The sequence below is a fragment of the Hipposideros armiger genome, unplaced genomic scaffold (assembly GCF_001890085.2).
Source record: "Hipposideros armiger isolate ML-2016 unplaced genomic scaffold, ASM189008v1 scaffold_1220, whole genome shotgun sequence".
NCBI lineage: Eukaryota > Metazoa > Chordata > Mammalia > Chiroptera > Hipposideridae > Hipposideros > Hipposideros armiger.
This window is the reverse complement of record NW_017732570.1, coordinates 190,211-209,842: the sequence shown is the minus strand read 5'-3', so window position 1 is coordinate 209,842 and position 19,632 is coordinate 190,211. Positions and strand designations below refer to the sequence as shown.

Sequence of the window (19,632 nt, the reverse complement as noted above, 5' to 3'; positions counted from 1 at the left end):
AGACAGACTAAGATGGGTTCTATCCCAGGTCTTTCTGATTCCAGAACCCAAGGCAGGTTTCAAGGGAAGCTGAAATGAGGTACCATAGTCTTCTATATAAGAATGTGGAGATCATTTTGTCACTTTAAGGGCCATTAACAGAATTCATTCATTCTTTCAACATGTCCTAAGCACTGTTCTATAGTAGTGAAAAAACATACAAAATCCCCTGCTTTCATGGAAGTGATAATACAATGAAAAATAAGTCCTCCTAAGGAGAAAACTGCATGTATTGGGACAAATATTTTAATAAATACTTGGACCAGAAGGTGCTAAAAATCATCTGGCAAAGATTACCTGGGACAGCCCTGTAGGTGGACAAAGTCAAGTTTATTAACTTGCTACAGCAAGGAAGACTACACAGCAGAGGAACCATGGGGCAACTCAAAGGAAATGACAGTGTTATTTTGGACTGTGTGGCATGGTGTGGGGGAGAAGAGTCTGGTACGATGTAAATTAGGCCATGGTTTGGTGGACTCAAAGTAGAGCAGGGCTGTGTATAAAGAGGAAAATATTGGTTCTGGGCTGAGAAGTAGATCCTAGATCCTGATTCCTTGGAAACTACATAATTAAGATAAATGTGGATTGGTGTGTCCCCAATCTGAAGCTCTGCAATTGGATTGAAAATCAACGCTGCTTCCAGGCAAGAATGGGGTATAATAATGGTACCAATATGATTTCAAACAGCAAACTTTTGACAGTCCAAGAGTTTAGGGAACAAGGTTTTTTTAGTACTAGATACTTTTGTTAATTAACAAAAAGAATCTGAGTTTTTATAGGTTCATAAAGCTGATCTCCCAATCCTAACAACCTGAGTATTAACTGACATCAATGCCACAGAAAGGTGAGGAGTCTGCTCTGTCAGTACAGAGGGGAAATAATTTAGTGTTTCCAGAACACTACAGGAGGGAGACGTGAAGAGCTGCAATGGTAGGGTCACATGGAGACAGATGAAATAAGTTGGTGTATGTGTGTGTATGGGGGGGGCTAATATGACTCTGCCCACATACATACTGGCAAGTCTACTGAGATCACAGATGGTTTGAGAGAGGGAAGGGTAGGGAGGAAAGGATGGAGGGAATGAGGGGAAAGAAAGAGAGAAAGAGAGAGAGAGAGAGAGAGAGAGAGAGAGAGAGAGAGAGAGAGAGAGAGAGAGAGAGAGAGAGAGACTATGTTCCTGTGTCCCTTTGTGAAACAGGGATAGCATGAGTGCCCAGGAAGTATATGAGCCTTCCCTGGAAATCAACTAAAATCTTTGATATGTGTTTGAATTTCCACAGGCCATGAATAAATTTTACATCTTAGATCACAAGAGCAGAAAAACTCCAAGCTGACATAAAACAGGACATAGAGCAAGTCAAAGAATTTGTACATTCAACCTATAAGAAATACATTTAGAAAACACATTCTCTCAAGAAGTAAACACATGGATTCAAGCTCCACCTCTATCAGTCAACAACGGCCAAATTCAGAAATAGGCCCAGAGAAATAAAAAGGGCCAAGAAGTAAGCAGTTGTGATAATCAAGACATTAAGAATTTAAGAAAACCAAACTGGTGAAGACAGCATTATTCCCATGCATGTCTTCCTCAGGAAGCAGGTGGTTCCATGAAGTTCTTCTGACCTCATTCCCAAGCTCAAAGCAGGACAATATGTTGTATCTGGCTAATGGAAATCAAGTGTCTACAGCTGTGTATTTTGGGAATGTGGAGAAGGAACTAAGGATGCAGGCAGGTTGAGCCACCTTTGTGCAGTGAAACAAAGATCACTGTAAATCTGTTTAAAACAAAATCTTAACACCTTGGCATCTTAAAAATATGCAACTAAACAGGACTTGCTGCACCATTAAGTCACCAAGTAACCAATTGAGAATCACAAATAGGCTGGCGTCAAACTTAGGGATTTACTTAGAGAAATGTGTCCTTCAGAGATATTTTATTTGTCTCACACAGTGACTAACATTTTTTAAAAAATGGGAACTATCGTGTTAGAAAAAAAATCACATTACCTCCTTCTCTTGAAGAATCAGAAGATCTAAAAAGATTTGGCCCACATATCAAAAGGAGGCTGGAGTGGATGGGATATGCATTGTTTCCCTGAAGTCCCCACCACTTTTGAATGTCTCATACTCTCAACCAGTTTCACTTATTTAAATTACCTGGCAGACTCCTGGAAGAGTTTTTAATTTCTGACTGAAGTATCAAAGTTCACAGAAGTATCAAAGTTTGCTGAGGAAAGGAGTGAATACATCTCATCTGTTCACTCATATGCTCAACAGTGGTTTGGGGGATTTTTTCCAGAATATAATAATGTGCCTTGTAAGGATCTTTTTTCTGGGCTGTGCAAAGGAAATTGCTTTCCCTCACCCCAGGTTCCCTTCTTTGTTCACTGTATTGTTAGCTAGGTGTCTTCTGTTTTGTTATCAGCATTTGTGAAGAAGGGCAGGGTGACCTCTGGGGCAGGAGGACACTTAGAGTGAAGAAAGCCATTAGCAAATCAATACTAAAGTGATTTATTTCCAAGCAGTACATAGCAAGGAGGCTGTGTATATTTATCATTTGGACAAGACCTTAATAAAGATAAATTCAGAGTTTGAGTTCCCCCAAGGAAGTGGCTTTAACTTCTGACATATGCCAAAATGCAAGTCACAGCTAATTAGGTGGATTTACATATGACTTGCAAGTGGGTATAGTTAGGCAGTAGATGGGATGATGTGATTATCTGCATTTAGTTGTGCCATTGATAGTCTGAAAATTCAGGGGCTTTGAGATCAAGGAGCAATGTCAAGAGTTAAAGCCAAGGAGATCTCGAAAACCAATAATGAATGTGTGCTCATTATAAAATCTATGTCTAGACTTTGTTATCCTGCAGCATAGAGGGCAAATGAAGAGAATGCCAGTCTTACATTCATGTGATGAATAAAATCAAAATGGCTGAATTTCATTATTATTGTTTCTTGTCTGCATTTGTAGATCTCTGAATTTTCCAAAAAGAATGGCGATGGGAGTGTTTAAAGGGTTGGCTCTGTTATCCAAATGACCTCAGAAACTGGTATTTGGGGGCTCTCTACCTTGAGAATCAGGACCTCAAGTGAAATAGGATAAACCATGCCCATAGGGCACAAAATTTAGGAAGGCTGTCACTCTCAGTGTTTGGCAAGTGCAGGGTCAGCAAGTTTGAGTGAACACCTCCATAAATTATGCTCCCTGAGAGTCTCACTTGCCTCACCTTAGTTCCAACCCTATTGGGGACATTTTAATTCTTGAATTATGATGCTATAAGATCTCACTGAGGGAGTGGGAAGGCCAAAAAATGTGGAATGCTTACAAAATCATGTATAGCAACATGTGCAATAACAACTTATTAGGATACACTATACAAATAAAATCATAAACACTTTCATAGTCACAGTAAGGAGAGGGGTCAGGGGTCAGTATAAATTAGTAGCATGTCTGAATATCCTTTTCTTAATTCCAAAGTCTAGTGATGGAATTAAGGGCTAGCAAGGTACTGCCAAGGAGAGAGCCTTTAGGTGAAAAGTGAGGAACATACTCTGAAGCTCTATGGTTTGTGAGTGGTGCACTAGTTGATTGTACCAGTGGGGCTAATAGAAACTAATTTCTTCAACTAGGCTAAGAATCTAAAATCTTGATAACATGATTAATTTGCTTGTGGAACGTTTTTGTATACAGAGCCCAAAAGGGAAACCTCAGTCCTGTCTCATTTACAACAACTTCAAAGTAGAAAACAGTTCTAGTTAGGAGTTTGATCATGCAGGCTGCAAGAGTGCAGCAGGAGACCTCAGGTCTTCTCACTTTGCTCCATGTGATTCAAGCTAGATTACATAGTATCTTCCGTTTTTTTTTTGGGGGGGGGGTTAACTTTTTTTTTAAAGATTTTTATTGGGAAATTGGGGGGATGGGAACAGTGCTGGGGAATTGGGGGAAGGGGAACAGACAAGTTGCTGTCGTTTTGTTCTTCAGTCTAGTTGTGGAGGATGTTGCTTCACTGGCCCAAGTTGGCACCATCATTGCGCTCTTCCCGGGCGAGGCAGATCAGTCGTCGGCTTCTGGATGGCCGCTCACTGCGGCTGCTGGCCGCTCACACTGGCTGCTGGCTACACATGGTAGCCCATGGCAACCCACTGCAGCAGGGGACTGCAGCCTATGCCATTGCCGGCGACTCACAGCAGCCCAGCTCCAGGTTGAGCTGTTGTTCAGCATCTTAGCTGTGGAGGGCAGTGTCACTCGCCTTCATATGTGGGATCCAAACCGGGGCCTTCTGGCATCCCAAGCGAGTTCTTAACCATCGTGCCACTCCGCCGGCCCGAGTATCTTCTGTTTTAAATCCTAGCTCACTTCATCTCCTCTCTCTTCATTCACTGCAACCTTTAACGTCCAGAGTATGACTACATATGTCAGGACTGAGCAAAGAACAGGCTAAAATGGTGCCAAGCTGAGACAAGTCATTCTCATCCAGCTTTAATTGGAACCCAACTTGAGATTTTCCAAATGGAAGATCACTGAGTACTTCCAGGTGGGGGAAAAAAAACAACAACAGCCACCTCTTCTACAAAATTTATCAAACCGGCTCATGGAGCTCTGTGGGCACAAAATCACTCTTCTTAAACAGAGAGCCTCTCTGGAAATGAATTCCAAACATAGGGATTAGCATTTCATTTGAAATGGTTATAGCACATGGAGGGGGAAAAGTCCCTGATACAATGTGGTTTCCATTTGTCAAATTCCACTTAACTCAGCTTGGCTCTCTGGTACATTCTCCCTTAGTCTGGCTTGGGTATGTGGGAGTGGGGTTTTGAACAGACCATCTTCAGAGAAGTGATTGCACTCAGTATAGTCCAGAATCATAAGTAGTGTTGCCTTTCAAAAGTTTACACTCAACATTCTAAATTAGTTGATGCCACTTGTCCGAGGGTGAGGGAATCCCAATAGTGAGTGGCCATGCCTTTGGGAGCTGAAAGAAGATACGTGGAACCTCAGGCAAAAGAGATATACTTTATGTACCCTCTAGGTACCACCCGCCTGGTACAATGGCCAGGTTTTATACTACACAGAGACAATAGTGGCATACAGCCAAGGCACTTATATAAGAATATACATAAACAGGGTGTACAGCACCTGTGCTCATCCCACTCTCTCAACCTGGCAGGTCATAGTCCTGCCGGATGGCCAGGTGAGGGAGCCTGACCAGCTTTATTTTCCCTACACTCCACTTCTTCAGGGTTTCTCACTGGCGTGTTTGTCTCTTCCAGCTGGAGTCTGTGCCCCAGCTCTCCGTGAGAGCAGGGCAGAGCTCTGTGCCCAGAGCCCGCAGCTCAGACCACTGGTTACTCTGGCCCATCCCCGTATCAAACCAAATGGTGTCTGTTTGGGGCTGGACTCTAGTAGCCATCCACATGGTGGCAGTCCCCTGGCAAGAGCCATCATTATACCAGGCATCTGTAGGTACCAGGGGCTGTCTTTCCTTATAGGGCGAGGGCTCCAAGTCCTCCCCTGTAGGAAGAGTGTTTGGCACGACCTGAGCTACAAGCTCAATAGGCCCTAAGACTTGTATCTTTGTGCTCAAAAGGCTTGAACTGAGGGTACTACGTTGCTCCAAGTAAGCCCCCCATTTGATTAGGGTGGTGGTCTGCACCACCCACATTTTGGGTCCTTGAGCCCACAGACAAACCCAACCTTGGACACAGCAGTTAATTGTTTCTTTATTAGGGAGTAGCAAACTTCTGCCCCTTTTTACAGTTGGGACCAAAAGCCCTCTGGTGACTAGAAACATTTCTGTCATTTCCAGAGGCCCCAACTGTACCTCTCTTGGGTTACGTGAACATCAAGTTCAAATGGGTGACTAGGGTCCACTACTTGTAGAGCCTGTGCCTGTTGTACTTCCCGTTTTGTAGCAACAAATGTTTGGCCTACAGCGTGTCTAAGCTCATGTGGCACCTTGTTTCACCATGGAATACAAGGGCCTTGTCACTTGTGCTAAGTGGGGTACCAATACCCACCTATTGCAGGGGTTTTTCTATACACAGTCTCACTGGTAGCTGGATGAGACACAGGAAGTAGGATCCCTAACCAACACCCGCCAATATTCCAGCAGGCCCAAATATGCTTGTAGTTGGGAGACTTTGGTCGACTGGGGAAATGACTGTCGGGTATAATCTTTGTCTTACCCAACCAAACAATGCCCAAAAACTTGACAGACAAGCCAAGGCCCTGGACCTTTTCCTTGTTTACTGCCCAGCCACATGACTTCATGTGGCAGAGGAAGGGGGGAGCTGCTTGCTCTAAATCTGAAAGAGAATCAGAAATTAGTAAAACATCATCAACATAATGAAAAAAGACCACAGTGGACAGGTGCTCCCATTGTGTCAAGTCCTGGGCTACAAGCCCATGGCACACAGTGGGGCTGTGCAAATATCCTTGTGGGAGGATTTGAAAGGTCCACTGACATCCATCCCACATAAAAGCAAACTGCTCCTGACTCTCAGGCGCAATGTCAATGGAGAAAAAGGCGTTTGCCAGGTCCACTAGGTAGTGGTACATGCCCAGGCAAACAGTCAACCAGTCCATCAAATCATGGATTGAAGGTACTGCAGCATGCAGAAGTGGTGTCACCTTATTCATTTCTCTATAATCCACAGTCATTCACCACATCCCATCTGGCTTCTTTACTGACCAGTCTGGGGAGTTAAATAGGCTGTGTGTTGGCTTCACGATATGTGTTTTCTCCAGTTCTAACACCTTACGGCCAACCTCCTCATACCCCCTTGGCAGGAGGTACTGTCGCACTGTGACCACATGCCAGAGCTGTGGCAGCACTTGAGGGGGGGTGATGAATATGGCTGTTTTCACCACCCAGACCCAGACAGAACTCTGCAACCGAGGTCTGCAAGCTGAGGCCATGCAACAGGTTCACCCCTAGAATGTACTCAGGTATAGGGGAGACATGTACTGTGTAAAATGGGGAGCAGTCTACCTATACCCAGAGGTAAGGAGATAGCCTTCACCTTAATAACCTTTCCACCACAGCCATCAATGGCAATTACTGGTCTGGGGAACAGTTCTGGGTTTCTATAAATCAGGCTGCAGTCTGCACCGGTATAAACCAGGGCCAAATCTCTGCCCATTAGAAGAGGACCAATGTATGGACAGTTTCAAATGATGCCTCCGGTGTCTGCTCATGCCCTCCAACCGGGTACCTTGGCCCCTCCCTTAGTCAAACAGGAAGGAGGTGTTTTTGGACAGTTGCATGAAGTCGTAAAGGGACACAGCTGCACCCTCCCAGACTTCCCCTTGGGGTTTTGCCTGAATTGCTGATCCTGGCGCAGCTGCTTCCAAAGTTTTAACAGGACCACGTTGGGTTGCCAGTCTATTTTGTTCTGATCAACTCCTGTCACTACAAGGTCCTTCCACATTTGTGTTTTTTTTCAGGAATTTATTTACATTTTTTATTGTGAAATAAACATTTTAAAAAATTAGTTTCAGCTGTACAACACAGTGCAATAGTTATACTTTTTACCCCTCAAAGTGACAAATACCCTCCCCCAAACTGCCGCCTCACTCCCCTCCAATATCATACATATCTATTACAATTCCATTGACTCCACTCCCACACTATACTCCACGTCCCGTGACTATATATATATATTCAATTATAGTTGACATACAATATTATACAATATCAGCTTCAGGTGTACAGTGCAGTGATCAAGCCTCTACCCCATCCATGAAGTGGTCTCCCTAATAAGACATGTGACTATCTGACACCCTACAAAATATTTACAGCATTATTAATTATATTTCCCAAACTGTCTTTCATATTCCTGGTGCAATATTGTAGTTACCTACTTATGCTGTCTAATCCCTTCCCCTTCTCCCTCATCCCCACCCCCTTTCCAACTAGCAACCATCAGTTTTTCCTGTATATCTCTGAGACTATTTCTGTTTACTTTGCTCATTCATTCAGTTTTTTAGATTCCACATATAAGTGAGATCATATGGTATTTGTCTTTCTCTGACTGACTTATTTCACTTAACATAATAGTCTCTAGGTCCATCTATATTGTTGCAAATGGTATGATTTCATTCTTCTTTATAGCTGAGTAATACTCCACTGTATAAATGTATCACAGTTTCTTAATCCAGTCACCTACCAATGGGTATTTTGGTTGTTTCCAAGTCTTAGCTATTGTAAATAGCACAGCAATAAACATAGGGGTGCATATATTTTTTTTCGAATTAGCATCTTGGGTTTCTCTGGATCGAGACCCAAAAGTGGAATTGCTGGGTCATACTGTAGTTCCAATTCCAGTTTTTTGAGATACCTCCATACTTATTTCCATAATGGCTGCACCAATCTGCAGTCCCACCAACAGTGCACCAGGGTTCCCTTTTCTCCACAACCTCGTCAACACTTGTTTGATGATTTATTGATGGTAGCCATTCTGACTGGAGTGAGGTTGTATCTCATTTTGGTTTTTATTTGCATTTATCTAATAATTAGTGAGGTTGAACATTTTTTTCATATGCCTGTTGGCCATCCATATGTCCTTTTTAGAGAAATGCCTCTTCATATTCTCTGCCCATTTTTTAACTGGGTTGTTGGTTTTTTGGTGTTGAGATGCATGTGAGTTTTATAAATTTTGGATATTAATGCCTTATCAGACATATCATTGGCAAATATCTTCTCCCATTCAGTAGGCTGCCTTTTTGTCTTAATGATGATTTTCTTTGCTATGAAAAAACTTTTAACTTTGATGTAATCCCATGTTTATCTTTTTCTTTTATTTCCCTTGCCTGAGGGGATATATCAGTAAAAATATTACTGAAGGTAATGTCTGCTAATTTACTCCCTGTTTTCTTCTAGGAGTATTATGGTTTCTGGTCTTACATTTAAGTGTTTAATCCATTTTAAATTTGTTCTCATATATCATGTAAGTAGGTGGTCCATTTTCATTTTTTTTGCACGTGTCAGTCCAATTTTTCCAGCACTATTTGTTAAATAGGCTATCTTTATTCCAATGCAAATTCTTGCTTCCATTGTCATGGACTAAATGACCATATACGGATGGGTTTATTTCTGGGCTCTCTATTCTGTTCCATTGATCTGTGTGTGTGTTTTTATGCCAGTACCATACTGTTTTAATTACTATAGTCTTGTTGTATGCTTTGATGTCGGGTAGCATGATACCTCCAACTTTGTTCTTATTCATCAAGATTTCCATGGCTATTCAGGGTCTTTTATGCTTCCATATAAATTTTAGGATTATGTGCTCTATTTCTGAGAAAAATATACTTGGTAGTTTGATAGGAATTGCATTGAATCTATATATTGCCTTAGGTAGTATTGACATTTTAACTATATTGCTTTTCCTATCCATGAACAGGTTATATATTTCTATTTATTTGTATCTTCTCTATTTCTCTCTTCAGTGTCTTATAATTTCCTGAGTACAGCTCTTTTACTTCTTTGGTTAAATTTATTCCTAGATAATTAGTTGCTTTTCAAGCAATTGTGAATGGGATTGATTTCCTGAATTCTTTTTCTGGTAGTTTATTATTGGTGTATACAAATGCAACTGATTTTGGAATATTAATTTTGAATCCTGATACCTTACTAAATTAGTTTATCAGTTCTAACAGTGTTTTGGTGGAGTCTTTGGGATTCTCTAATATAGTATCATGTCATCTACATATAATGACAATTTTACTTCCTTCTTTTCCAATTTGGATGCCTTTTATTTCATTTTCTTGTCTAATTGCTGTGGCTAGAACTTCCAGAACTACGTTGAATAAAAGTGGTGAAAATGGGCAGCCTTGTCTTGTTCCTGATCTTAAAGGAAATTGTTTTAGCTTTTTTCCATTGAGTATGATGTTAGCTGTGGTTTATCATATATTGCTTTATTATGTTGAGATATGATCCCTCTATTTCCACTTTGCTATAAGTTTTTACTATAAATGGCTGCTGGATTTTGTCAAATGCTTTTTCTACATGTATTCATATGATTATATGATTTTTATTTTTCATTTGTTAATATGGTGTATCACATTAATTGATTTGCTTATATTGAACCAACCTTGCATACCAGGAATAAATTCCACTTGATCATAGTGTATGATATTTTTAAAGTACTGCTGAATTCTTTTTGCTAATATTTTTTTGAGGATTTTTGCATCTATGTTCATTAGGAATATCAGCCTGTAGTTTTCTTTTTTTAATATCTTTGTCTGATTTGGGGATCAGGGTGATAGTGGCCTCGTAGAAACAGTTTGTGAGCCTTCCCTCCTTCTGGAATTTTGGAATAGTTTGAGGAGAATAGGTATTAATTATTTTTTGAATGGTTGGTAACATTCACTTGTAAAGCCATCTGGTCCTCAGCTTTTATTTGTTGGGAGCTTTTTGATTACAGATTCAATTTCACTGGTAGTAATCAGTCTATTCAGATTTTCCATTTCTTCTTGATTTAGCCTTGGAAGGTTGTATGCTTTTAGGAAATTTCCATTTCTTCCAGGTTGTCTAATTTGTTGGCATATATTTGATCATAGTATTTTCTTAATTTTTTTGTTTTGTGTGGTGTCTGTTGTCACTTCTCCTCTTTCATTTCTGATTTTATTAATTCGGGTCCCCTCTCTCTTTTTCTTGATGAATCTGGATAAAGGTTTGTTAATTTTTTTTTATCTTCTCGAAAAACAAGCTCTTGGTTTCATTAATCTTTTGTATGTCTTTGTTTTTGGTTTCTATTTCATTTATTTCTGCTGTGATCTTGATTATTTCCTTCTTTGTCCTTCCTTTGAGCTTATTTTGCTGTTCTTTTTCCAGTTCCCTTAGGGATAAGGATAGACTGTTAATTTCAGATTTTTCTTGTTTTTTTTTTTTAGGTAGGCCTGCATTGCTATTAATTTTCCTCTTAGAACTGCTTGCACTGCATCCCATAGATTTTGGGTCATTGTGTTTTCGTTTTCATTTGTCTTGAGGTATCTTTTGATTTCCTCCTTGATCTCAGTTTTGACCTACTCCCTATTTAGTAACGTTATTCAGCCTCCATGTATTTGTGTGTTTTCCAGTTTTTGTTTCTTGTAATTGATTTCCAGTTGCATAGCACTATGGTCAGAGAAGATGCTTGATATGATTTCAATTTTCTGAAATTTATTGAGACTTGTTTTGTGGCTTCATATATGGTCTATCTTGGAAAATGTTCCATGTGCCATTGAGAAGAATGTATATTCTGCAGCTTTGGGGTGAAATATTCTAAAAACATCTATTAAATCCAACTCATCTATTGTGTCATTTAAGGCCACTGTTTCAAATTTGATTTTCTGTCTGGAAAATCTTTCCCTTGGTGTCATTGGTGTGTTGAAGTCCTCTACTATGATAACATTGCTGCTGATCTATGTATTTATGTCAGTCAATATCTATTTTATATATTTAGTTGCTCCTATGTTGGGTACATAGCTGTTCACTAGGGTTATGTCCTCTTGCTGAATCAATCCTTTTATTATTATCTAGTGCCCTTCTTTGTCTTGTATTATATTCTTTATTTTAATGTATATTTTGTCAAATATAAATTTTGCTACTCCAGCTTTTTTCTCATTTCCATTTGCGTGAAGTATCTTATTGCAGCCCTTTACTTTCAGCCTGTATGTGTCTTTTGATCTGAGATGAATTTATTGTATACAGCATATGCAAGGGCCTTGTTTTCTTATCCACTCATCCACCCTATGTCTTTTGATTGGAGCATTTAATCCATTTACATATAAAGTGATTATTTATAGGTACATAGCTATTGCCATTTTGTTATTTGTATTTCTGATCTTCATTAATTAGTTCATTTTAATCTTTCTTGTGTTTAAATAAGCCCTTTTAACATTTCCTGCAATGGTGGCTTGGTGGTAAATGAATTCCTTTAGTTTATTCTTTTCTGGGAAGCTCTTTAGCTCTCCTTCAATTTTAAATGATAGCCTTGCTGGGTAAAGCAATCTAGGTTGTAGGCCTTTATTTTTCATCACTTTGAATATTTCCTTCCACTGCTTTCTGGCTTACAAAGTTTCTGTAGAAAAGTCAGCTGATAGTCTTATGGGAGTACCCTTGTAAGTAACTCACTGTCTATCTCTCTCTTGCTGCTTTTAGAATTATTTTTTTGACTTTAACCTTTGCCATTTTAACTATGATGTTTCTTGGTGTGGGCCTGTTTGGGTTCCTCTTGTTTGGAACTCTCTGTGCTTCCTGGACTTGTATGCCGATGTCCTTCACCAGTTTAGGGAAGATTTCAGTCATTATTTCTTCAAATATGTCCTCAATCCCTTGCTCCCTGTCTTCTCCTTCTGGTATTCCTATGCTGCACATTGTTGTGCTTGATGTTCTCCCACAGGTCTCTTCAACTATTTTCAATGTTTTTATTCTTTTTCTTTTTGTTGTTCCAATTGGATAATGGCTGATATCGTCTCTTCTAAATTGCTGATTTGATCCTCTGCTTCATCTAATCTGCTGGTAACTACTTCAAGTGTGTTCTTTATTTCAGTTATTGTATTATTTAATTCTGACTGGTTATTTTTTATGCTTTATGTATCCTTCTTTATGTTTGTTATATCTTTATTGAGATTCTCATTAAGTTCCATAAACATTCTTGTAATCATTGTTCTCAACTCTGTCTCTGATAGGTTGGTTGCCTCTGTTTCATTTAGTTCCATTTTTGGAGGTTTCTTCTGTTTTTTTATTTGGGACATCTTTCTTTGTTTCCTCATTCTGGCTATTGCTCTGTCTTTGATTCAATGTATTATGTAGATCTCATATGTCTCTCAGCCTTTGCTGGGTGGTCTTATTTAGTATGTGTCATTTATATTCAAATTTCACAGTCTCCTGTTCTCCTGTTCATTTATTTAGAGGTGTCCCTTCTGTTGTATTCTCCTGTTGAAATTGAGCTTTAATTGCTTTTCACTTGTCAGTAGGTAGGATTGACTCCCAAGCTGAATAATTGTGAGAATTACCTATTCCCACAGTGTATGAGCTGCTGTGTGAGAATTGGCCACTCAGATGAGTCTTGGACCTTGTGGGCTCTTGTGCCTATAGAGAATTCCTTTTGGCTGTGTCAATTGTAGGTAAAAAATGGTAATACTATGTTTTATCTGGAGTTGACCTATGGGTGTGTTGATTCTTGTGCCTCTTGGGCTGTGCTCTCATGCAGGGTAATTTCAGAATAAAACAAACTTACAAGCACAACAACAGCAACAGCAACAACAAAACAAATACACTCACATATTAAAAACAACTGACAACCAACATTCAACACAAACAAAAATATAAAAAATCCAAAAAAACAAACAAAACAAAAAACATTTTAAAAAATCAATACAAAAAACATAAAGAAAGAGGAAATGTAGAGGAGAAGAAAAAAGAAGATGACATCACAAAATTGGCGGCGTGAGGTGAGCCTCTTGAAACCTCCCCTGGAATGTACAATAAACTGAATAATTATAATTCCACAAAGGACTCCCTCCTAGGCAGACATGCAAGTATAAGAGACACGCAACTGAAATCATCTAAAGGTGGGCAAATTGTGTGAGTGGGGGAGCAAGGAAGAGGGAAGTTCAGAGATGCTGGCCATGTGGAGCCGCAGGAGAAGCACAGACTGAAGCCCAGAGCTCTGAGCTTCCTGCATTCCAAAGCTACCGTAGTCAAGGAAGAAGGAAGAATTCGGACTTCTAGCACTTTCCTTATGGCCTGCAGTCCCGCCTGAGGAATCAGCATGTAACACGGCTGAGCCCAATGTTCACAGCAGAGACCAAAGTAGAAAGACTAAGGGAAGAAGGTTTAAAATGGTGGTTTAGGCCTTCACTGCCAAGAAGAGGATGGAAAGCATAGGCACTGAGCCTAGCTGCCTGCTCTTCACCCTCCCAGAGCTCCACCCACTCCCACCAACACTGTACTAGAAGCCAGGCATTAGCACTGTCAGATAAAAACAAACAAAACCAGAACATTTGCAGTACTGTGAACTGCAGCCCACAGCCATGGACTCACAGCTCAACTAGTTCTGGCAAATAGGAGAGAACCCTGAGTGAAAGGTGGGCTGTGCTGGTGGTTGCTGCCATTGGTTGGAAACACCTTTCACAACCCACACCATCCCTGTCCCCACCTATCTGGATAGATCCTTGCAGGGGTAAACAGAGCTGCTGAAACACACAGGCCCTGAATCTGGTGCAGGAAGAGCTTTGGAACATCAGAAGCTCTCTTCATCCCCCAACAGAAGTGGTGCCTTGAGACCCAGGTGACCTTCTCACAGAAGAGAAGCCTGCCTTCCAGGGAATCCCCCTATTGTGTGAGAGAACCCAGAAGAGTGCAGAGAAAATAGAACACTACAGTGTGTGAGAGAATAAAAGGCTGCAGTGGGAGAGAAAATAAAGCACTCCTGAAAGACCTACTGAAAAGAAAAAGAAAGACCTCTTTCGAACAACCTGTTGCATAACCTACTCCTGTAGATGCCTAGGAAGAGAAATAATAATTCATTGATTGCCATGAATAACCAAGGTAACAAGATAGTTCAGAAAGAAATTGAAAAGTCACCAGAAAATAAACTTAAATATGTGAAAATATGTGACTCAAATGATAGAGAATTCAAGATTGCAATTTTTAACAAACTCAACAAGATGCAAGAAAACACAGACAGGCAGTTTAATGTACTCAGAAACACAGTCAAAGAAAAAACTAAACATTTTACCAAAGAGATTGAAAATTTTAAAAAGAACCAAATAAAATTTCTGGAGATGAATAACTTAATAAACGAAATGAAGAATGAAATAAGCAGCTTAAGTAATAGAGCTTACCAGGTAGAGGGAAGAATCAGTGACACTGAAGATAGATATTTGGAAATAACACAGATTGAAAAAGAAAGAGACTTGAGAGTTAAAAGAAATGAAAGAACTTTACATGAACTTTCTGACTCCATCAGAAACAGCAATACAAAAATAATAGGAATACAGAATGAGAAGAAAGGGAGAAGGGAACAGAGAATACATTCAAACACGTAGTGGATGGGAACTTTCCAAACTTGTGTAAAGAACTGGTTCCTCAAATCCAAGAAGCAAATAGAACACCTCAATCCCAACAGGCTTTCTCCAAGGTGCATTGTATTGAAACTGTCAAAAATTAATGACAAAGAAAGAATTCTCAAAGCAGCCGGGGAAAAGAAGACATTAACCTACAAAAGAAAGCCCATTAGATTATCATCAGATTTTTACTCTACAAGGCAGGAGGAATTGGAATCACATATTTGAACTATTAAAAGAGAAATATTATGAGCCAAGAATAATATATCCAGCAAAGATATCCTTTAGATATGAAAGAGGAATAAAGACCTTTCCAGATATACAGAAGGTGAGGGAATTTTTTAACACACGACCTGCACTATGAAAAATATTGAAGGAGGAAATTCGACCTGAAACAAAAAAGCAAAAGAATACAAAACCATGAGTAGTATTATGAATAGACAGACAGAAAATGAAATGGCCAACCCTACACCAAAAAAGGCACTATACACTTAAACATAACATACAGGGTAAAAAGAAGAAAAAAACACTTAACCAAAAAAAGGAAAAAAGACAACTTGCTACTGCAGTGCAACAATCGACTCACAGCATAAACAAGAATAATTTGTGACAACAAAAACATAAGAGGGGAGAGACTAAAGGTTTGAGCTAGAACAAGGGAATAGAGAAAGGAAGCATGCTGAAGAAAATGGAACACTCTAAATATGAAACTTTCTTTTACATAAACTTAATGGTAGCAACAAAGGAAAACCAAAACATGAAATATATAACATAAAAAAAGAAGAAACAGGGCACGGGGTCCACCCCTCGACACATGGGGCGGGGGAAGGTTTGGTCTTCCAACTCCCTGCGTCGGGCACCAGAGAAGGTCGGCGGGGGGCAAGTGCATGCCTGACGTGCTGCTCTGCGAGGCACGTGAACTCCGTGAAGGCGGGCTCCGCCTTGGCTCAGGATCCGAGTTTCTTCACCATGGGAATGAGGTCGATTGGTGCAGGGGCCCTGGGGTCTGCTGCCAGTGGCATTTCTCTTGGCCAACACAGACGTATTTCTGTCCAAGCCCCAGCAAGCAACCCTGGAGTATCTGGAGGAAATAGACCTGAAAACACTGGAGAAGGAACCAAGGACTTTCAAAGCAAAGGAGCTCTGGGAAAAGAATGGAGCTGTGATAATGGCGGTGCGAAGGCCAGGCTGTTTTCTCTGTCGAGAGGAGGCTGCAGGTCTGTCCTCCCTGAAGCCCAAGTTGGACGAGTTGGGTGTCCCCCTCTATGCAGTGGTGAAGGAACAGATCAAGACTGAAGTGAAGGACTTCCAGCCTTATTTCAAAGGAGAAATCTTCCTGGACGAAAAGAAAATATTCTACAGTCCCCAAAGGCAGAGGATGATGTTTATGGGATTGTCCGGCTGGGTGTCTGGAACAACTTCTTCCAGGCCCGGAATGGAGGCTTCTCTGGAAACCTGGAAGGCGAAGACTTCATCCGCAGGGGAGTTTTTGTCGTGGGATCAGGAAAGCAGGGCATTCTTCTTGAGCACCGAGAAAAAGAATTTGGAGATAAGGTAAAACCAGTTTCTGTTCTGGAAGCTGCTAGGAAGATCAAACCACAGACTTCATCAGCCTCAGAGAAAAAATAATTGTGTGAAACTGCCCAGCTCAGGGATAACTAGGGGCACTCACCTCTGTTCACAGGACATTATGTTTCCACTTATGTCCCTGAAGAGCTAGAAACCCACTTATGCCATATTCTCAGTATAGATCATTCATGTATTTTAATATTGTACTCTGTTTAGGCTCAATAAGACAAAATAGCCTCCAAACAAGAGTGATAAAAATCTAAAAAATGAGTGAGGGTTACTTCAGCTAAAATCTGGAAAATATGATGCTCAAAGTGGACCTCATTATAAACATGTGGTGTTTGCATGCTCTTATTTGAAATGAGTTTTATTTTCATGTCTTTACAAATCTGAAAACGTTAATGATTGACTTCAAGATTAAAGATACAAGGTTTTTGGCTTGTGTGTTTTCTATTAATGGCTTGTTATAGAATGGTTAAATAATACTAATATTAAGGAACTGATGTGCTCTGGATGCCTTGATAAAGGTAGATTATAAAATGAAATTTGTTTTTTCATTGTCTTCCATTCTAACCTCAGAGGTTTGTTTCTCTAGAAAAGATGATCATCTTTGGCTCTAATAAAAGTATGCATCAGAAAAAAAAAGAAGAAGAAACAGAGGGAAAAATCATACAATAGCACCGCACAGAAATAATAGCAACAAAATGGTAAAGAAACAATGGAGACACAATCCTACCAGAAAACCAAAGATAGCATGATAGGAAATCCATATATATATATATATATCAATAATCAACCTAAACATAAATGGACTGAAATCATTAATAAAAAGGCACAGAGTAGCAGATTGGATCAAAAAAGTAAACCTAACCTTATGCTACCTCCAAGAGACACACCTCAGCTACAAGTACAAATGTAGACTCAAAGTGAAACGGTGGTAATTGGCACGCCAAGTAAATAGTGTTCCGAGAAAAGCAGATGTTGCCATATAGATATCACATGAAGCAGACTTCAGGATAAAAAAGATAACAAGACACAAATATGGACAATTCATAATGTTAAAGGAGACTATACAACAAGAACACATAATAGTCATCAATATTTATGGACCCAATCATGGAGCACTGAAATATACACAGCAACTACTAACAGAACTAAAGGGAGAAATTGATCAAAACACAATTATAGTAGGGGACTTAAAGATATCATTGACAGTTATGGATATGTCATCCAAACAGAAAATAAATAAAGAGATATCAGCCCTAAATAACACATTAGATGAAATGGACATAATGACATTTATAGAGCACTTCATTGTAGAACATCATACTATACATTCTTTCCTAGTATGCATGGAACGTTCTCAAGGATAGACCATATATTGGGACATAAAGCTAGCCACAGCAAATTTAGGAAGATTTAAATCATACCAAGCATATTCTCTGATCACTAGGCTTTGAAATTGGATATTAACTACCAAAAGAAAGCAGGAAAAACCACAAATATGTGGAGATTAAAATACATACTTTTAAAGAACAACTGGGTCAAAGAAGAAATAAGAGGAGAGATCAAAAGATACATAGAAACATATGAGAATGAAAATACATTCTACCAAAATTTGGGGAAAGGAGCAAAAGCACTTTTAAGAGAAAAATGTATATCATTACTGGCTTATCTCATGAAATGAGAAAAATCCTACATAAATAACCTCACGTTACACCTTAAAGAACTAGAAAAGTGAGAACAAATGAAACCCAAAGTCAGCAGAAGGAAGGAAAAAATAAAAATCAGAGCAGAACTAAATGAAATAGCAAAAGGACAACAGAAACAATTAATGCAACAAAGAGCTGGTTCTTTGAAAAGATTAATAAAATTGACTAACCCTTGTCTAGACTCACTAAGGTCAAAAGAGGAAAGTCACAAACACAATCAGAAATGAAACAGGGGAGGTTGCCACAAATGCCACAGAAATACAAAAGTTTAGCCAAGAATACTATGAAAGGTTATATGCCACTAAATTCAATAACCTAGAAGTAATGGAGATGTTCTTAGAACCATATAGGGCCAGCCGAGTGGCGCGTTGGTTAAGAGCTGGCTTGGGACGCCAGAGGGCCCCGGTTCGGATCCCACATAGGAGGGCCAGTGACACTTCCCTCTACAGCTAAGATACTGAACAACAGCTCAACCTGGAGCTGGGCTGCCGTGAGTCACCGTCAACGGCGTAGGCTGCAGCCCCTGTGGCAGTGGGTTGTCATGGGCTACCATGTGTAGCCGGCAGCCAGCGTGAGTGGCCAGCAGCTTCCGTGATCAGCCATCCGGAAGCCAGTGACTGATCTGCCTTGCCCGGGAATAGCGCAATGATGGTGCCAACTTAGGCCAGTGAAGCAACGTCCTACACAACTACACTGAAGAACAAAACGACAGCAACTTATCTGTTCCCCTGCCCCCAATTCCCCAGCACTGTTCCCATCCCCCAATTCCCCAATAAAAATCTTTTTAAAAAAAGAACCATATAGCCTTCCTAGGCTGAATCACAAAGAATTGGAAAATCTAAATTGAGGGATCAACAGAAAGGAAATTGAATCAGTCATCCAAAACCTTTCTAAAAAGAAAAGTCCAGGACCAGATGGCTTCACTAGTGAATTTTACCAAACATTCAAAGATGATCTAATACCTGTGCTACTCAAACTCTTCCAAATACTGAAGAAGAAACAATACTCCTTAATTAATTTTATGAGGCCAACCTTACCATGATACCAAAACCTGGTAAGGAAAGCACAAAAAAAGAAAATTACAGACCAATATCTCTGATGAATACAGATGCAAAAATCCGAAACAAAATTCTAGCAAACTGAATGCAGCAATGCATTAAAATATATATATCATGCCCAAGTAGGGTTCATCCCAGTGGCACAAGGATGGTTAAACATATGCAAATAAATCAATGTGATTCACCACATAAACAAAAT

The 19,632-nt window shown here is 39.8% G+C and overlaps 1 pseudogene; it reads left to right on the top strand.

Annotated features, from left to right (window-relative positions):
- Positions 1–16,048: 16,048 nt before the first annotated feature.
- On the top strand, positions 16,049–16,728 carry LOC109376843 (redox-regulatory protein FAM213A pseudogene; annotated as a pseudogene).
- The last annotated feature ends 2,904 nt before the right edge of the window (positions 16,729–19,632 follow it).